This window comes from Bos javanicus, chromosome 16 (genome assembly GCF_032452875.1).
Source record: "Bos javanicus breed banteng chromosome 16, ARS-OSU_banteng_1.0, whole genome shotgun sequence".
In the NCBI taxonomy this organism is placed as follows: domain Eukaryota; kingdom Metazoa; phylum Chordata; class Mammalia; order Artiodactyla; family Bovidae; genus Bos; species Bos javanicus.
Window position 1 is genome coordinate 64,536,435 of NC_083883.1, and position 18,282 is coordinate 64,554,716.

Genomic DNA, 18,282 nt, shown 5'->3' on the forward strand with positions numbered 1-18,282 from the left:
AGGGTAATCGGTGCCAAAATATAAGGGGAAGAAGTGACAGCCTATTTTTGTCAGGGCTGCTTAGACATTACTGGAATGAGAATACTGCAGTTCAAGGTCTGATCTGTTTCCATCCTCTCCATTCAAACCCAATAACAAGTTCACCCAGAAATAACCAGTTTGAGGGACTTGAGTCCCACCAACTGTGGCCATTTCCAGCCAGGGAGACAACTCTGGTACAAGATTAGAACCAACCAGAAGCATCAAGCAGTTTCTTTCCAAGAGGCAGCAGCATACAGAAAAGAAAGAAGGCATTGAAAGTTAGTCCAAGCAGCATTAAATCACAGCTCTACCGTTTCTGATGAGTAACTGAGGAAATGACCTAACCACCCTTAGTCTTTAGTTTTTCCATTCTTAGTTTTTCCACTAGTCATGTATGGATATGAGAGTTGAACCACAAAGAAAGCTGAGTGCCAAAGAATTGATACTTTTGAACTGTGGTGTTGGAGAAGACTCTTGAGAGTCCCTTGGACTGCAAGGAGATCAAACCAGACAATCCTAAAGGAAATCAACCCTGAATATTCATTGGAAGGACTGATGCTGAAGCTGAAGCTCCAATACTTTGGCCACCTGATGCAAAGAACTGACTCACTGGAAAAGACCCTGATGCTGGGAAAGATTGAAGGCAGGAGGAGAAGGGGACGACAGAGGATGAGATAGATGGTTGGATGGCATCACCAACTCAATGGACATGAGTTTGAACAGGCTCCAGGAGTTGGTGATGAACAGAGAAGCCTGGTGTGCTGCAGTCCATAGGGTCGCAAACAGTCAGATTGAGCAACTGAACTGAACTGAACCAAACTGAATCCTTAGTCTGTTTCTTCTCTAAAAATAAGGTTCTCGATACTTACCTCAAAAGGTTGCTGTGAGTAGCCATGTATGAAAGTGCGCATGAAGTGTGCCGTGAAGTGTGTCTATGAAGACGAGGCCAGGCACACCGTGCTGTTTAGTCACAGAGTCGTGTCCAACTCTTTGTGGCACCAGGGACTGCAGCACACCAGGCCTCCCGTCCCTCACCATCTCCCGAAGCTCGCCCAAGTTCATGTCCATTGCATCAGTGATGCCGTCCAGCCAGCTCATCCTCTGACGCCCTCTTCTCCTTCTACCCTCAATCTTTCCCAGCATCAGGGGCTTTTCCAATGAGTTGGCTGTACGCAGTACACAGTAGGTTCTCATTAATAGCGACTAACAAACAAATTACAGATCAGCAAGTTGTTTAAAGACAGAATTACAACAGAGTACATGGAGTATGTTTAAGGGCTCTTTTTCTTGGGCTATGAGAACTTAATGAATTACCCCCTTTCCACTCTGTCTAAAGAACTGGGACCAGTCAACTAGAATGGCCTGCCCTCTTTCCTAGACAACAATGAAGACATAGTAACACTTTCCAAATTTTCTATTTTCAAGCTCTGTGCAGACCAACACCCTTCTCTGGCACTTGTCATGATAACCCTACCCTCTTAACATCAACAATAGTTTCAGATCCCTGACTTTACAGAGGATATTTCTTTCTTTATAATCAATGGGAAGATGCTTAGGTCCACTGGTAAACCATTGTTTATATATTAGGCTGAATTCCTTCTGCAGGTTTTCTAGATAAAATTTTTATTTCAGTCACTATAATTAATTTTTAATTAATTTTTCCTTGGCGTATCCTGTTCTTTGCTTTTTCTTTTATTGGAGTATTCTGTTCTTTCACCAAACTCATCTGTTTGGGAATTCCTCAGTGGACTGATGGTCCCCTGAAATCCACCATCAGTAGATAAATATAGGCTCTCAGTTTTATCAGTCAACACAAAGGCCTTGGGTGTCTTTATGCTAATACAATAGGCCACATATTCCAGGCTTTTCAGTAAGTTTAATCTCTCTAATCCCTCCCCAGCAGTTCCAGGTCATTATCCCCGTAGATAAGAAAACTAAGACCCAGAGAGTCCCAACCCACCTAATGTCACAGGTCAAGCTAATATCCAGTTAATATAGAGACTAGAGTTCCAAATAGCACTCCCTCCGCTCCATCCCACCTCCTGGCAGAGTTTGGGCTGAGCCACCTGAGGACATTCTTGAGGGATTACCTTGTCTCCTTGGTGACCAAAGGAGTCAGCACATCAGTAAGATGTGCTCAGAGATGGCCAATAATTCAAGGCCCTGACTTGGAATGTCTGCAGGTGGTTCCTCTCAGGAACTGTCTTTCCTGGCAAGGGTAGGCTGCTATCTCAGGGGACGCTTGGTCAGACGGGACAGTGGCAGCTTGGTCACCTTCATGAGAATTTCCTCCTATTGTGCACCTACAGGAGGGAACTATGCAGCGGAGTGACTAAAGAAAGATGCTAAAGTTGGAACTGGGGACAATCCAAGTTGGCAGCCGCTGAATCATGAGGAGATTCTATGCTGCCACTTGTTCCTCCACCAAGCAAAGTGACTCAGTTGTTTAAATCTTGCTGCAAGACACCTGGAAGCTGTTTGTCTTTTTCCGAAGAACTCATACACGGGGTAAAAATGTAATGATGTTCATTTACCATCATTCTATTACCCTGAAGACCAGATTGCTGCTAATTCAATGCAGTGCTGATTCAGTCGTCATATCACTGAGACAACATTCTTTTGCAATAGCTATTTATGTCCCAGCACCATTTGAAACACCCTTCTGATCTTTTTTTTTTTAATGTTTGTGTCCCAGAGAGGCAGCCTGATCTGAAGAGAATCACATTGGTTGTGGGTCTGAGGACAGTGTGTCTGAAGGTCAGCCCACCACCCTGGGGTCATGCCATCCAGCTTGAGTGATACCTGTCTTTCATCTTCAGACTTGTTTCATGACAAACGCAGTTCACCTGGGCTCTGGAACAGTGCCTGCTCACTACTGGCAGGAAGAAGGTGGAGAGATGGGTCGGTAGCTGAACATTTGATAATGCTTGCTCTGGAATGGCCAATGGCCTGGCATAAGAACGCAGTCATTCTTCGGGGCCTCTCTGTGCACCAGCTTCCCTAACCAAGAACAAGGATAATTACCACAATGAAAGGAGGCAAATAAATGATGGAATAAGGATAATTAATTACACAGTAGTGGGTAATTGGACACCCACCCAGCATGAAGCCAGGGAAAGGCTAATTCTGTGAATCTATTTATACACTGAGAGAGTCCTTGAGTTTGCTTCCCCCATGCTCTGCTTCAGAGGGCCTGCGGTCTTAGCCAAGAGTGACCATGGAAAGAAAAACAAGCCAAATGCTGTCCTCTCTTCCTTCATCCTTCCCAGGTACCCCAGGTGAGAGCAGCTGATAAAATACTTATGGAGGACTTCAAGCTCCTGGGGGATCAATGCTATATGAATAGAAAGTTTTATTATTATGCAAAACACTGGAGAACGGCTTCCCCGGAAATCATCACACACTAGGCAGAGAATAGATGAAATAATTTCATTTCCTTTCTTCTGATCTCTGGCTAAAAGCTTCTCAGTCATTTAAGGAGGATTTAATCCACTAGTGGACTGTCCCCATTTGAGGACTGCAGGGCTAAAGTTAGTACTGACCTGAACACGACAACCACGAGGGGAAACAGACCATGGTCTGTCTCTACTGCTGCGAACTAGTCGCCTGCCAGTTTGCACACTTTTTCCTTCTCCAAGGTTTGGGGGAGAGTCTTCCACCAGGATTTCTCCTCTGAAATGCCTTCAAGCCAGAGCAGGCATAGCAAACGCTTCTCTCTGGACTTATACTTTCTCTCCACCCTTGATTCTCACCCCTTTTCTTCAAAGGACTTACTCCTACTCATTGGCACAAAGCCTGGCTCTCAACAAGTTGAATTGTAGCCCCTTTAAAGACCCTCTTGTAAACAGAACCAATTTTAAGACTCCAGGGAAGAGTCTTGCTAGGGGCTAAGGAAGACCTTTTGAGGCTAGCTGACTTACTCTTTTCCCTTCAAATTTCTCCATAAAAGGAGCTTCCGACTCCAGTCTTCATATTAGTCCATTTTTGAAGGCCTCAACTGTATGGTCCAGAGAGGAAGGACCAAGAGAGGGAGTGGACATCAGGCATAAAGATTAACTGATTCAACTGGGGGTCTTTTTCTTATGGAGGGATCTCTCAGGAGATGCACGGGTATTTTCAGATATGTGAATACATATCACTGTACCTGTTTTTTATGACAATGTTGTCACTGTTGCTGTTGTTTAGTCACTAAGTTGTGTTTGACTCTTTGCAACCCCATGGACTGTTGCCTGCCAGGCTCCTCTGTCCATGGGATTTCCCAGCAAGAATACTGGAGTGGATTGCCATTTCCTTCTCCAGGGGATCTTCCTGACTCAGGGATCAAACCCATGTCTCCTGCATTGCAGGTGGATTCTTTACCACTGAACCACCAGAGAAGCCCTTTTATGATAATGAACAACAGTAACTCATTCAAACTAGTTTAGGTAAAAAGAGATTAGTACAGACCTAAGAAGCCTCCTGGGAATTCAAGAGATGACGCCATAACAGGCTTGGGCCTCCTAGAAAAATGGTGGGAGAGTAGATTTGAACTTCAAGTGATCCAGACACTACAGGAGCAGAAGCTCAAGTGCCTTTTTATAGAAAAGTCACTTTTCACATGACTCATCTGGCCCCCATCTGCTTCTTCCTCTAACAACTAACAAATTCTTTCCAAGTGGCTTCATTTAAATACCACTGAGTGAGAATCTCAGTGGTCTGACTTAAAAAAAAAAAAAAAAGACTATTTTTTAGAGCAGTTTTAAGTTCACAGCAAAATTAAAAGGGAAGTACAGAGACTCCCCATATGCCCCCTGCCCTTACACAGGCATAACCTCTTTCATCATCAATATTCCTCACCAGAGCCGTACATTTGTTACAATTGATGAGCCTACATTGACACATCATAATCACCCAAAGTCTGTAGTTTCCATCAGAGTTCACTCTTGGTTTCATGCATTCTATGGGTTCTGAAAAATGCCATAATTACAAGGATCCATCATTATAGCATCACACAGAGTATTTTCCCTGCCCTAAAAATCCTCTGTGTTCTGCCTATTCATCTCTCCCCTCCAACCTCCAACCCCTGACAACCACTGATCTTTTCACGGTATTCTTAGTTTTGCCTTTTCCAAAATGTCATAGAGCTGGAATCATACTATATAATTCCAAGCATGTAACTCTTTCAGTTGAATTTATTTTTTTACTAAATAATATGTTTTTAACTTTCCTCTGTGTCTCCGTGGCCTGATTGTGGTCGTTTAGTCGTCATGTCCAGCTCTTTTGCAACCCCATGGATTGTATTCCACCTGACTCCTTTGTCCATGGGATTTTCCAGGCAAGAATACTGGAGTGGGTTGCCATTTCCTTTTCCAGGGAATCTTCCTGATCCAGGGACTGAACCCTCATCTCCTGTACCGCAGGCAGATTCTTTATGGCTTAGCTGCTGGGGAAGCCTCATGGCCTGATAGCTCATTTCTTTTTAGCACTGAGTAATACTCCATTGTCTGGAAGTACATAGTTATTTATTCATTCACTTACTGAAGGACATCTCAGTTGCCTCCAAGGTTTGGCAATTATGAATAAAGTTCCTATAAACATCCAAGTGCATACTGTTATATGAACATAAGTTTTTCAACTCCTTTGGATTACACCAAGGTGCAAGATTTCTGAATCATATGGTAAGAGTACACTTCCTTTTGTAAGAAACCATAGGTTATTTCCCAAAGTGGCTGAATCATTCGGCATTGTTGTTGTTCTTCTTCAGTCGCTAAGTCATGTCCAACTCTTGCGACTCCATGGACTGCATTCCCACCAGCAATGAATTAGAGTTCCGGTTGCACCACATCTTCACCAGCGTTTGGTGGTGTCAGTTTTCCAGATTTTGGCAATTCTAACAGGTGTATTTAATTTATGTTTCTCTGATGATATATGCTGTAAGCATATTTTTGTAGGCTTGCCCTTTGTGTAGCTTCTTTGATGATGTATCTGTTAATGTATTTGGCCTATTTTTTAATTGAGTTGTTTGTTCTCTTATCCTTGAGTTTTAAAGTTCTGTGTATTTTGGAAAACAATCCTTTACCAACAGGAAGAAATGTAATGAAAAATGCTGCCTTTTTCCTTTTAAACACATGAGCTTACCTACTTGGTTCAAAAGAAGAATATTTCTGAGAAAATTGACACTATTTTTTAATCACCTAAGTGTAAACATATGGGGTTTTAAGTTTCAATAAATCCATTACATTAAAAAAAAAAAAAGCCAACCCTTTACCAGATGTGTCTTTTGCAAGTATTTCCTCCAGTCTGTGGCTTGTTTTCTCATTCTTGTGACACTGTCTTCACAGAGCAGATGTTTTTAATTTTAACAAAGCCCAGCTCATCAATTACTGGTTTTTAGCAGACCACCCAAATAATAAATTATAGTCTAGCTATAGATTGGCTGGCAATGAATCAGGGATTGTTCTCTGCTCCAATTAGCTGTAGCAAGCAGGTGGGGTTAAGTGGTATACACAAATTGCTCCTGCCCGGCAATCTGGGCATGAGGTAGGAAGCAACAAATTCTTGAAAGAAGCACAGAAGGATGGGCAAACTAACACGGAGATAAAGAGCATATAAGAGGTACAAACTAATTAGGTATAAATAAGCTACAAGGATATATTGTACAACATAGGGAATATAGCCAATATTTTATAATAACTATAAATTAAGTATAATTAAAATTTCACATCACTATATTGCACACCTGTAACATATATAATATTACTGTACACCAACTATATTTCAATTTTGGGAAAAAAAGCATGGAGGTGCCATTTGAATTTCTGCATACCACTTCCTCATGGATAAACCTAGAGCAAGTCACTCTCATCTCTGTGCCTCAATCTTCCCACATGTAAAATGGGAAAAATAAATAAGGTTATTGAAAGGATTGATTAAGCAATCCACATAAAGCACTTAAAACAGAGTCCGGCATAGAGCAGCACTCAATAAATGCATGTTATTATTTTTCTTGCCAGTTTAGCATTTCTCCAATTTTAATGTGAATATCTGAGGAGCTTTTAAAGTGCAGATTCTGATTCAGTTATACAGGGTGAAACCTGAGATTCTGCATGTCTAATCAGCCTCCAAGTGATGTCAGTGCTCCTGGTTTATGGTCCACACTTCAAATAGCCAGGCTCTGGTACCTAGGACAAGAGGAAGAAAGAATAGACTATTTCTAGGGAAAAGAACTAGAATAAAAGTCTTTAAAGGAAAAAAAAAGCAAACTTCTAGTTCAAAATAAGAAAGAACTTTCTATCAAGTTAAACTGTCCTTAAATGGAATATATAGGCTGCTCCATAAGATAAAAAGTCTCCTCTTCAGAAGCATGGCTGACTTCTTTAAAGTACAGGAAGCAAGTGCCTAAAGCCTATGACTGTTTTGGGAACCTGAAAAATGTTTTCATTGTGATTTCTTTTAAAATCACAAGAAAAATGTAGGTAATAATAATAAATATATGATAATGAATCCAGCCTGGTCTATAGTCGGCTTTATTTCAGTGGAGTCACAAAATGCAATTTTAAATATTTTTTATGAAGCAAAAGGCCAACAAAAGCAAATATACCTGGGACTCATGAAAATGATAACATGCCCCCAACTGGCTGTTTTCACAAGGATTCAAGCTCGAAAGCACAAGATAAAGAATGGAGATGAAGGATCAAAAGGTTCCTTCCAACTCTGTGAGTCAGTATGTCTTTAAAATTCTATGACCTTGCACTAGGTCTGCTAGTCACAAACCTCACACCTGCAAAAGTTCACTTCCTGCCTGTCCCACATTCTCACACATAGACTAGCATTGTTTATTATTATTAATACAATAATGATATTTATGATTGTGATTATTTACCACTGTCAGTGAATTGGCTTGGAAAGACAAGCCACCCCTGGAATTTATCATCTATCTCTGTCTTCTCCCAGTCTGCTTCCAAAATAAAGTATGATTTTTATTTTTACAGAATACGTTTGATTCCAGAAAGATTTTGCAGACAATGCCTCATTTATCCATAACTCACTTTGTGGAAGGAGGTGGAGTTCTGTTTTCACTTTGAAGGAGGGAAATGAAGCCGAGAAACAATTGAGACCTGTGCTTTGAGACTTGGTGGGAGAAAGAAAAATGCCTGTCTAAAATGATAGCTGTGTTTATGATGATTATTGACATGACTGTGGGTGTGAAACATACATTAAGCACTCCTCAATCACTTGGAAGTGATTCTCAACCATTGGTACAAAACGATGGAATTATTTGTGTAGTCTGGACCCTCCCACATCCTTCTCAGAATATCCAGAGAACAGAGCCCCAGACTGACGTTTTGAAGAATCTCCCTAAGGGACTCCCCTGGCGGTTCAGTGGTTAAGAACTCATGTTCCCATGCAGGGGATGCAGATTCGATCCCTGGTCAGGAAACTAAGATTCCACGTGCCAGGGGCAACCAAGCCATGCGTGCGGCAACTACAGAAGCCCACGCACCACAACAAAGAGCTCAAGGGCTGTAACAAAGACCCAGTGCAGCCAAAATAATAATAGTAATGGTACAATTCTATAAAAAAGGAAAGCTCCCTGTGTGAGGGTAAACCACTGTGTTACAGCCCTAGAGAAGCATACTGCAGAAGCCCAGGAAGGAGAAAGTACCAAGGAGAAAATGGCTTGGTTCCCTGGGGGCACACAGAGAAGGCGTGATAATGCAGATGGGAAAATGTCCTTTGAATTTGAGGGGAGATTTGTGACTTTGGTGAGAATAAGGACTCTGGGCCAAGGGAGTCAAAGCTAGATTACAAAACATTGCTTGCCCTGTACACAGTCAGCACTTAACAGACATCTGAGGAATCATAAACTTGAGAGATGAATGGAAGATGAGGAAGTGGGCAGGGAGAAGAGACCTTAAACCAGGGCTTTTAATCCGAGGTCCACAAACCAGCAAGGGATCCATGCACAGAATTCAGGAAGTCTATGAACTCGGAATGGAAAAGAATGATATCTAGATTTTCACTCACCTTTACGTGAAATTTAGCTTTTCCTTTGATTATGATCGTAGGTATCACACTTTCATAGTAGTAGTAGTAGCTGCTACTTTGTCACCTGTGACAAAGCTACTTTAAAAAAATTTTTTTGGCTGTACCAGTTCTTAGTTGAGGCACATGTGGCATGCAAACTCTTAGTTTCAGCATGTGGGATCTACTTCCCCGCCCAGGGATCGAATGTGGGCCGCTTGCTCTGGGTGCACGGTGTCTTAGCCACTGCAGGGAAACCCCGACAAAGCTATTTTACTGTCACATCACAGTTGATACAACATTATAAAATGTTGTTTACAGTTACTTTGACATACAAGAGCTATTAAATCCATTTCAAGATTTGATTATTTAATATATTAATAAAAGACACATAATAAAATGAAAAATAAAATATGAAACAAAGCGCTTTGTGCCAGGACAAGCTTAACTGACAGAAGCCTCCTTCAAGACCGTCTGTCCTGACCCCTCAGACACGAGACAGGCGACATTCTGTGCCTACACTACCCAAATGGTGATGCTGTATTCAGTCACCTTATTCCTTGAAAGTGAGGGATAAGGAGCAGAGGTGCAAAAGAAAATAACTGGGAAGAGGTTTTTTTTTTGGTTTGTTTGTTTTTTTTAAAAAAAGATGGGGCGGGGAGGAGGACTTCCCTGGCAGTCCAGTGGTTAAGAATCTACCCGCTAGTGCAGGGGACACGGGTTCAAACCCTGGTCAGGGAACTGAGATCCCACATGCCATGGGGCAACTAAGCCCATGTGCCACAGCTACTGAGTCGGTGTGCTCTAGAGCTTATACCCTACAATGAGAATCCAGAGGTCAGGGGTGGGGACAAGAGAAATAAATACAGCAGGGAGTAGTGAGCAAGGAACTATGGAGGAAGGAGGAAGGCAATCTGGAAATCTCGAGGGCTGACAACGTCCACTCTCCCGAATGCCGCGTCTCCGCCCTGCTTCAGGCTTACTCCAGCTCACTGCGCCCTGTTCCCGCCCCTGCCCACGGAGAATAAAGCCACTGGACGAAACAGCAAGAAGAGAGCATCGCATAGTGCTCCCCAGAGGCCAGACCCACGTGGGGTCTGTTCTGGGCAGAGCTTTCACAAGGTCCCAGTGAACTGGGGAAATTAATGACGAGGTACTGACTATGTTACAAAACGAATATATCCCGTTTCAAAGAATGTTCTTTGTTCTGAAATTATGGCTTTTCTATGTTTTTATATTAAAATGTCCTTTTTATCAAACAGTACTGATATTACATAACATTTGGGTTTATATTTTAATATTCTTACTTGGAAGAATAAAGTATTATAAGCCCTGTGTCTGTTCCCCAATTTTTAAAACCATTTTCATTGCTCTTGAAAGCCACAAGGCTGGAAAGCACTATCTTACGCATTCTGTTTAACTCACTCTTCTTTTAGAGATGAATTTTCAACAAGCAATGTGGCTTCTGCTCCAGCATGTGGGTTTAGCAGTATATGATTTAGGGTCAGTTTACTTTGGGTTTGACCTCTGCCTCTGCCCTTCTCTACCTGTCTGACCTTGGGCAAGGAACTTGATCTTCCCAAGCCTCAGTTTCCTCATCCATAATTCTGAATCATTTTTACCTCATGAGATTGTTGAAGGATTAATGAGACAATGAATGTAAAGGTAATTTGTATATTGCCAAGTAAAGTTATTATCACCATCATCATTTTTATTATTGTAATTCAATATTACCTGATTAATAGCAGAACTTGATTTCACACTGGGTTTTGGCTTCCACACTGGGTTTTAGATTTCACACTGGACTGACCCTTGCCCAGTATTCTTCAAACTGTCCAGTGATTGACAATTCACACTTAGAGAATCTATGTCAGATTGTGTCTTCTATTTAGCTCATGACACATTAACCATTTATTTAATATTCCTGCCAATATTGCATAATCTGACTCTAGTCATGAGGGAACATCAGACAAAACCCAATTTGAAAGACCTCTAAAAAATAACTGGCCTAAATTCTTCAAAAATGTCAATGTCATGAAAATTTAAAAAAGGGCCAGAAAACTATTCCAGCTTTACAACTCTGTATTGAATTCTGGACCAAAAAAAAAAAAGCATCACTATTAAAAAAAAAATGAAAGCAACTTGCAAAATATGAGATATGTAATTAGATAACAGTATTCATTGTCAAATATCCTGGGGTGAATATTCGTCTTAGAAAATATATGCTGGAGTATTTAAGGACAAAGGGGCATGGTGTCCGAAACCTGCTGTCAAGAGGTTTGGAAAAAATATATATAATGTGCGTGCTAAGTCATTTCAGTCGTGTCTGACTCTTTGCGACCCTATGGATTGCCTGTCCATGGGATTCTCCAGGCAATAATACTGGAGTGGGTTGACATGCCCTCCTCCAGGGGATCTTCCCGACCCAGGGATCAAACCCAGGTCTCCTGTGGCTCCTGCATTGCAGGCAGATTCTTAACCGCTGAGCCACCAGGGAAGCCCAATATAAAAATATATGATATATAAATAATATATATAAGAAATATATATACAGAGAAAGATATAAAGATATACAGAGAAAGATACATAGAAAGAATATATATACATATATATGTATATATATATATATATATATATATACACACATAGAAAGATACATAGAACAAATTTGGCAAGGTATTAAAAGTAGCTGTTACATGTCAGGCACTATGTAGGACAATAACAGGGCTGCTCAGGTAGCTCATGGTAAGGAATCCACCTGAGAATGCAGGAGACATAAGAGACAAGAGTTGGAAATCTACGTCGGGAAGATCCCCTGGAGGACGGCACGGCAACCCACTCCAGTATTCTTGCCTTGAGAATCCCATGGACAGAGGAGCCTGATGGACTACATGCTGCAGGAAATTTAACCAGGAGCAGGGGCTCAAAACCCAAGTACCCGTAAACAAATGCCGCCTCTATCTTACTTCTGAAAAGATGAAAGGAGAAGAGATAGGTAGATAACAGAGTTAACATTTACCCAACATATCAGCCTCTTGCTCAAATTTCAGAACACATTTAAGAGGTGAGTAATATTATCACCATCTCCTAGTGAAGGGACTCAGGCTCAGGAGAAATGAAGGGACCACTCAAGATCACTCAGCTATTAAATATCTTAACCAGCTGGAGGAAACAAGTATCCCAGCCCAGGCTTCTCCAAGGTCAAAGTCTATTTCTTTTACTATTTGCAATATAATGCAGCTCTCCTTAAGGTGAGTGATTGCTAGTATTTTTTCCATTCCCCAAAATAGTGTTTTCTAAGCTGAAATAGACACCCATTGATTAAACCCAGCAGCCCTCATTATTAATCAGTTTCTCGAGTGAAAAATAAAACAGCAGGTTCCAGCATTTTTATTCTTAGCTCCCTTACTAGGAGAAAGGAGAGATGGAAGGGGAAAGGAAGGAAGCTGGCATCCAAACGCAAGGTGGCGGACTCAAACCCAACTTTGGCTGCCCCTGGATTCCCAAGTGCACAGCCCTTGACCAATTCCACGGCAGCAAAACTTCTGCAACTCACTTTTTAATCCTGGAACCATTTATTCCTCCACAGTGACAGGGCCGTGGCATTTTGTGTCCCTATTATTAACAATGCATTTTTCCTCAATGGCAACTGGTTAAGGTTCGCAGGTTAGAATAACAATGATCTGCCATGTGAGCCCTCTGACCGCCTCACCCGCCCATCACTTGTCCAGGTGTTCCCACTGCTGGTTTTGACACTCCTCCCCACTGCCCGGTGATTCACTCATAACTGACACTCAAGCCTTCACTCCTCACTGTTGGAAAAAGAATTTCGAATCTCTGGGAGTTTTAACCTTTCCCCATTTTTCTTCTGTGCTGATAAATTCTGGAGAGCAGTAGGAATAACACTAAGACATCCATCATGTTGCAGGATTTAAAAGCTGCTGGTGTGACATTCTCAGGCAGTATATCTGCACACTAACTTTAACAATGATCTGTGGCTCTCAGCTTCCAGGAATATTGCCTGGATGCATCATTCTATTCCTCCTCAATGCCAAATGCTCTAAGGAAGGCGTTCTGAGTCTCACCCTCTAAAACCCAGGGAGGAGGCAAGCTACAACTAAATCCCAGTAACAACAGTATATTATTCTGTGGGGATGCAGAGAACTCTTCTTCCATTTGCAAAGGTAAGTGGAAAACACTCGGGGCTTACAAGTCCACGGGCCTTGAAAGAAGACAATTTCAGCTAAAATCTGAGGACGTGAAAGTGTTTGCAAAGGTTAGCAAAATCCGTGCCAAACAAGTGTCCCATCTTGCTGAATTTCACTGGTTTCTTCCTATAATGTTCATTATTTCCACATTTTCTATTTTTTTAAATTTTTGGTTGCACTGGGTTTTTGTTGCTGCGCTCAGGCTTTCTCCGGTTGAGTCAAAGTGGCGGGGTGGAGGGGCTACTGTTTGTTGTGGTATATGGGCTTCTCACTGCAGTGGCTTCTCTTGTGAAGCACAGGCTCTAGGCACGTGGGCTTCAGTAGTTGTAGCTCCCAGACTCTAGGGCAGGGGCTCAGTAGTTGTGGATGTGGGCTTAGCTGCTCTGGGGCATGTGGAATCTCCCCAGACCAGGGATCAAACCCATGTCCCCTACCTTGGCAGGCAGATTCTAATCCACTGCACCACCAGGGAAGTCCCACATTTTCTAACACCATCCTTGAATCACCAATAAGGCCAGTCACTTTTTGTCATTAATGTCAATCTGAGTTTGTGAGTCTGCCTAAAAATTTCAGTTCTTCAAAAACTACTTTCAGTTCCTCAAAAATAAAACTCAGCTGACTTAACAATCATTCCATGATAATTAGAACTTCTGATTATGTGAGGGGATGGCTTAGAAATGGTGAGCTGCTATCTCCTGCATCTGACAGTATGAAACAACCCTGACTATTTCATTAGCATTTAACTAGTCCTAAAACCGGAGAAGACAATGGCAACCCATTCCAGTACTCTTGCCTGGAAAATCCCATGGATGGAGGAGCCTGGTGGGCTGCAGTCCATGGGGTCGAAAAGAGTCAGACACGACCTTGCGACTTCCCTTTCCCTTTTCACTTTCATGCATTGGAGAAGGAAATGGCAACCCACTCCAGCGTACTTGCCTGGAGAATCCCAGGGACGGGGGAGCCTGGTGGGCTGCCGTCTATGGAGTCCCATAGAGTCAGACACGACTGAAGCAATTTAGAAGTTGCAGTCCTAAAACCGGAGAAGGCAATGGCAACCCACTCCAGTACTCTTGCCTGGAAAATCCCATGGGCAGAGGAGACTGGTAGGCTGCAGTCCATGGGGTCGCTAAGAGTCAGACACGACTGAGCGACTTCATTTTCACTTTTCACTTTCATGCATTGGAGAAGGAAATGGCAACCCACTCCAGTGTTCTTGCCTAGAGAATCCCAGGGACAAGGGAGCCTGTCCTTCATTTCCATTATAATTATGGAATGTGGGCTGCTGTCTATGGGGTCGCACAGAGTCAGACATGACTGAAGCGACTTAGCAGCAGCAGCAGCAGTCCTTAAACCAGTGGCCTCCAAATAGTTTGCATATGCGTTCCCCGCTCAAAAAAATGTTAAGCATACTTCTTGTATGCTTATAATAACAAAGAGACCCAAATATGTAAGAGGGCTCAAATACACTAAAGTTTCTTTCTTGGTTGTATAATAATAGCCTGAGCTGGACGTTCCTTGTAAGTGAGTGCCTACCCTCCCAGCACTGTATCACAGATGCAGGTTCCTTTCATCCTGGGCCTCCAACATCCCCAGGACCTGGCCATTTTCTGCATCTAAGCCAGCAGTGGGGAAAGAGTACAAAGGAGACATGTCAGAAGCCTTGGCCCATAACTGATGCATATCCCTTCTACTTACCTCCCACTGGGGAGAACTGAGATCCATCACTTACAAGGGGTCTGGGAAAGTTGCCTCTGGCTGGGCAGCAGCTTCCCAGCTACTGTATTTTCTGGAAAGAAGGACAGATTTTGGTGAACAGCTAGTTGTTTGCCATAACTCTCAATTTATTCTTTCCTTTATTCAGTCACTCTTTTTTATTTATAAATGGTATGCTTTGATGCTCAGTCACTCAGTCGTGTCTGACTCTTTGTGACCTTGTGGATTGTAGCCCACCAGGAGCCTCTGTCCATGGAATTTTCCAGGCAAGAATACTCAAGTGGGTTGCCATTTCCTTCTCAGAGGATCTTCTTGACCAAGGGATCGAACCCACACTTCTTGCGTTTCCTGCATTGGCAGGTGGATTCTTTACCACTGAGCCACCTGGGAAGCCCATAAATTGTGTACGTATGTGCAAATATATGTAAAGCATTGTACTAATATGTACACTGTAAAACATACACAGAAATGTACATTAAAAAGATAAGAAGAAAAGTTTAAATAGAAGTTTTGAATGTTCTTCCTGCAGACCATTGAGTTATGAGGATTCACCCCTAGATTTATTAGTCAAGACTCTAATCAGTCCTAGAAGTTAGGAAGTGCTCTTCTAGGGGAGAGATCGAGGAAATGAAGGACATCACCCTCCCCTAGTCTTTCCCATCTCTGTAGATAGCACCACCCACAAAAAAACTGCTCAAGTCCCAAAGGAAGAAATCATCATCAATAATCATCCAGTCCCCAGCTGCTCCTGCCCACTGACCCTCCCAGTCAGACCCAGAATCCCACTCATCTTTCCACCTCCAAGACTCCAAACCTCCCCCAGGCATTATCATCTCCTATCTGGACTCTATAGTAGTCTCATGTCTCAAAAAAACACCCTCTTTAGGACAGCCAGTGTGATCTTTAAAGCTTAATAAAGATTAGGTGACTGACCTTCAAACTCTCCAATGGGCTGATATTTCATATATAATCTAACCTCCTTATCCAAGCTCACAAGTAAGAACTCAGTAAATATCTCTTGAATATTGTTAAACGTATGCATGGTTAAAAAAAAAAAAAAAAAGGTTGAAAAACATTTGCCAGAATGTTTTCGGCAAACAAAATGTACTCATCTTCACTCTTCATTTGCTCAATGGTATCTTTCCTAATTGAAAACAAACTTATTTACATTCTGTAAAGAAGAAAGAGGAAAGGGAGAGGAGGAGGATAAGGAAAAGAAATTAAGGGTATCTGTTTCCAGGTAAATTCCACCCCAAGGACCAATAATTCTTTGAATTACTGTTTTCCCTTTCTAATTCAAGCCGATCCTCACTTACTTGCCTTGCAAGAGATTAGTAACAAGAAAGAAATGGAAAAGATAGTTTATTTTCCAGCTTTCCTTTTTTTCCTCCCAAAGAGCAAAACCCATTGAGGAGAACAGAATTTAATGAAACCAAAAGCCTCAGAGGCAAACTTAGGAGGGGATTTCCCTCCAAGAAAAAAGAAAAAGCTCTGGGTTGAGGGAAGACAGACAGATCTAAGACCTTGGAGAAAAATGCCATGTGCGGCTGGAAGAAGCTGGGAGGCTGTGTCACTTGAAGCTCCAGATTCCTCATGAGTGTCAGGGCCCCAAGAGCCAAAGGGATGCTGTAAGCTCAAGACAGCCGTAGTCTCAGTGGAACCAGTATAAAGACTTGTCCAGTGCAATATGTTGGCACTGCATAAGACCTGAGAATCTTGGCACAGCTCATGGGAAGTGAGAGAAGTTAGACCAGAATGACAGAGGTTAAATTTCCTGTCAATCCAAGAAGCTAGGTGTCCAGAGTCAAAATTAGGTCAATTTACAGAAACAAAAGAAATGTCATTTCTCTTGAATAGCTTTATTTGTGTCCTGAGATTTATACCCACTACATCCTTGTACAAAAATGTTCAAGGATTTATCACCTTCATAATGAGTTCTGATTCAATGTCATAATTGTAATAATGTCACTCTTACTCATATGCATTCTAATATGCTTTCCTGGAGCAAACGTGTGGAGTAAAAGAGTGGCGGTGGGGGGTGGGGGGAATTATGAAGAATGCTGATGCTGCCCCAAAGGATGCATCTCATGTGTGCATCTTAGCTGGCATGCATTTCAGTGGGCAAAAGGCTGAGAACCAGTGTTTGGCCCCTGTCTCATTCTGAGTTGATTACAGTTTCTTGTTTGCATCCCTAACCAGGCTTATTACATAACTTGGGACAGGAGGAGGTGACATGGCTTGGAAGGTTGTGGACCAAGACTCTCTGGGAGGTCTGCCAGCTCAGGAAACTATGTATGTGGAGCAAGTGTCCTAAGCCCTCTGTTTTATCTTCTGGATAATAACATTCTTACTTTATTGAGTTCAGTTCAGTCACTCAGTCGTGTCCGACTCTTTGCGACCCCATGAATCGCAGCACGCCAGGCCTCCCTGTCCATCACAAACTCCCGGAGTTCACTCAGACTCACGTCCATTGAGTCAGTGATGCCATCCAGCCATCTCATCCTCTGTCGTCCCCTTCTCCTCCTGCCCCCAATCCCTCCCAGCATAAGAGTCTTTTCCAATGAAGTCAACTCTTCGTATGAGGTGGCCAAAGTACTGGAGTTTCAGCTTCAGCATCAGTCCTTCCAATGAACACCCAAGCACTGATCTCCTTTAGGATGGACTGGTTGGATCTCCTTGCAGTCCAAGGGACTCTCAAGAGTCTTCTCCAACACCACAGTTCAAAAGCATCAATTCTTCGGTGCTCAGCCTTCTTCACAGTCCAACTCTCACATCCATACATGACCACAGGAAAAACCATAGCCTTGACTAGACAGACCTTTGTTGGCAAAATAATGTCTCTGCTTTTGAATATGCTATCTAGGTTGGTCATAACTTTCCTTCCAAGGAGTAAGCGTCTTTTAATTTCATGGCTGCAGTCACCATCTGCAGTGATTTTGGAGCCCAAAAAAATAAAGTCTGACACTGTTTCCACTGTTTCTCCATCTATTTCCCACGAAGCGATGGGACCAGATGCCATGATCTTCGTTTTCTGAATGTTGAGTTTTAAGCCAACTTTTTCACTCTCCACTTTCACTTTCATCAAAAGGCGTTTTAGTTCCTCTTCACTTTCTTCCATAAGGGTGGTGTCATCTGCATATCTGAGGTTATTGATATTTCTCCCAGCAATCTTGATTCCAGCTTGTGCTTCTTCCAGTCCAGTGTTTCTCATGATGTACTCTGCATAGAAATTAAATAAGCAGGGTGACAATATACAGCCTTGATGTACTCCTTTTCCTATTTGGAACCAGTCTGTTGTTCCATGTCCAGTTCTAACTGTGGCTTCCTGACCTGCATA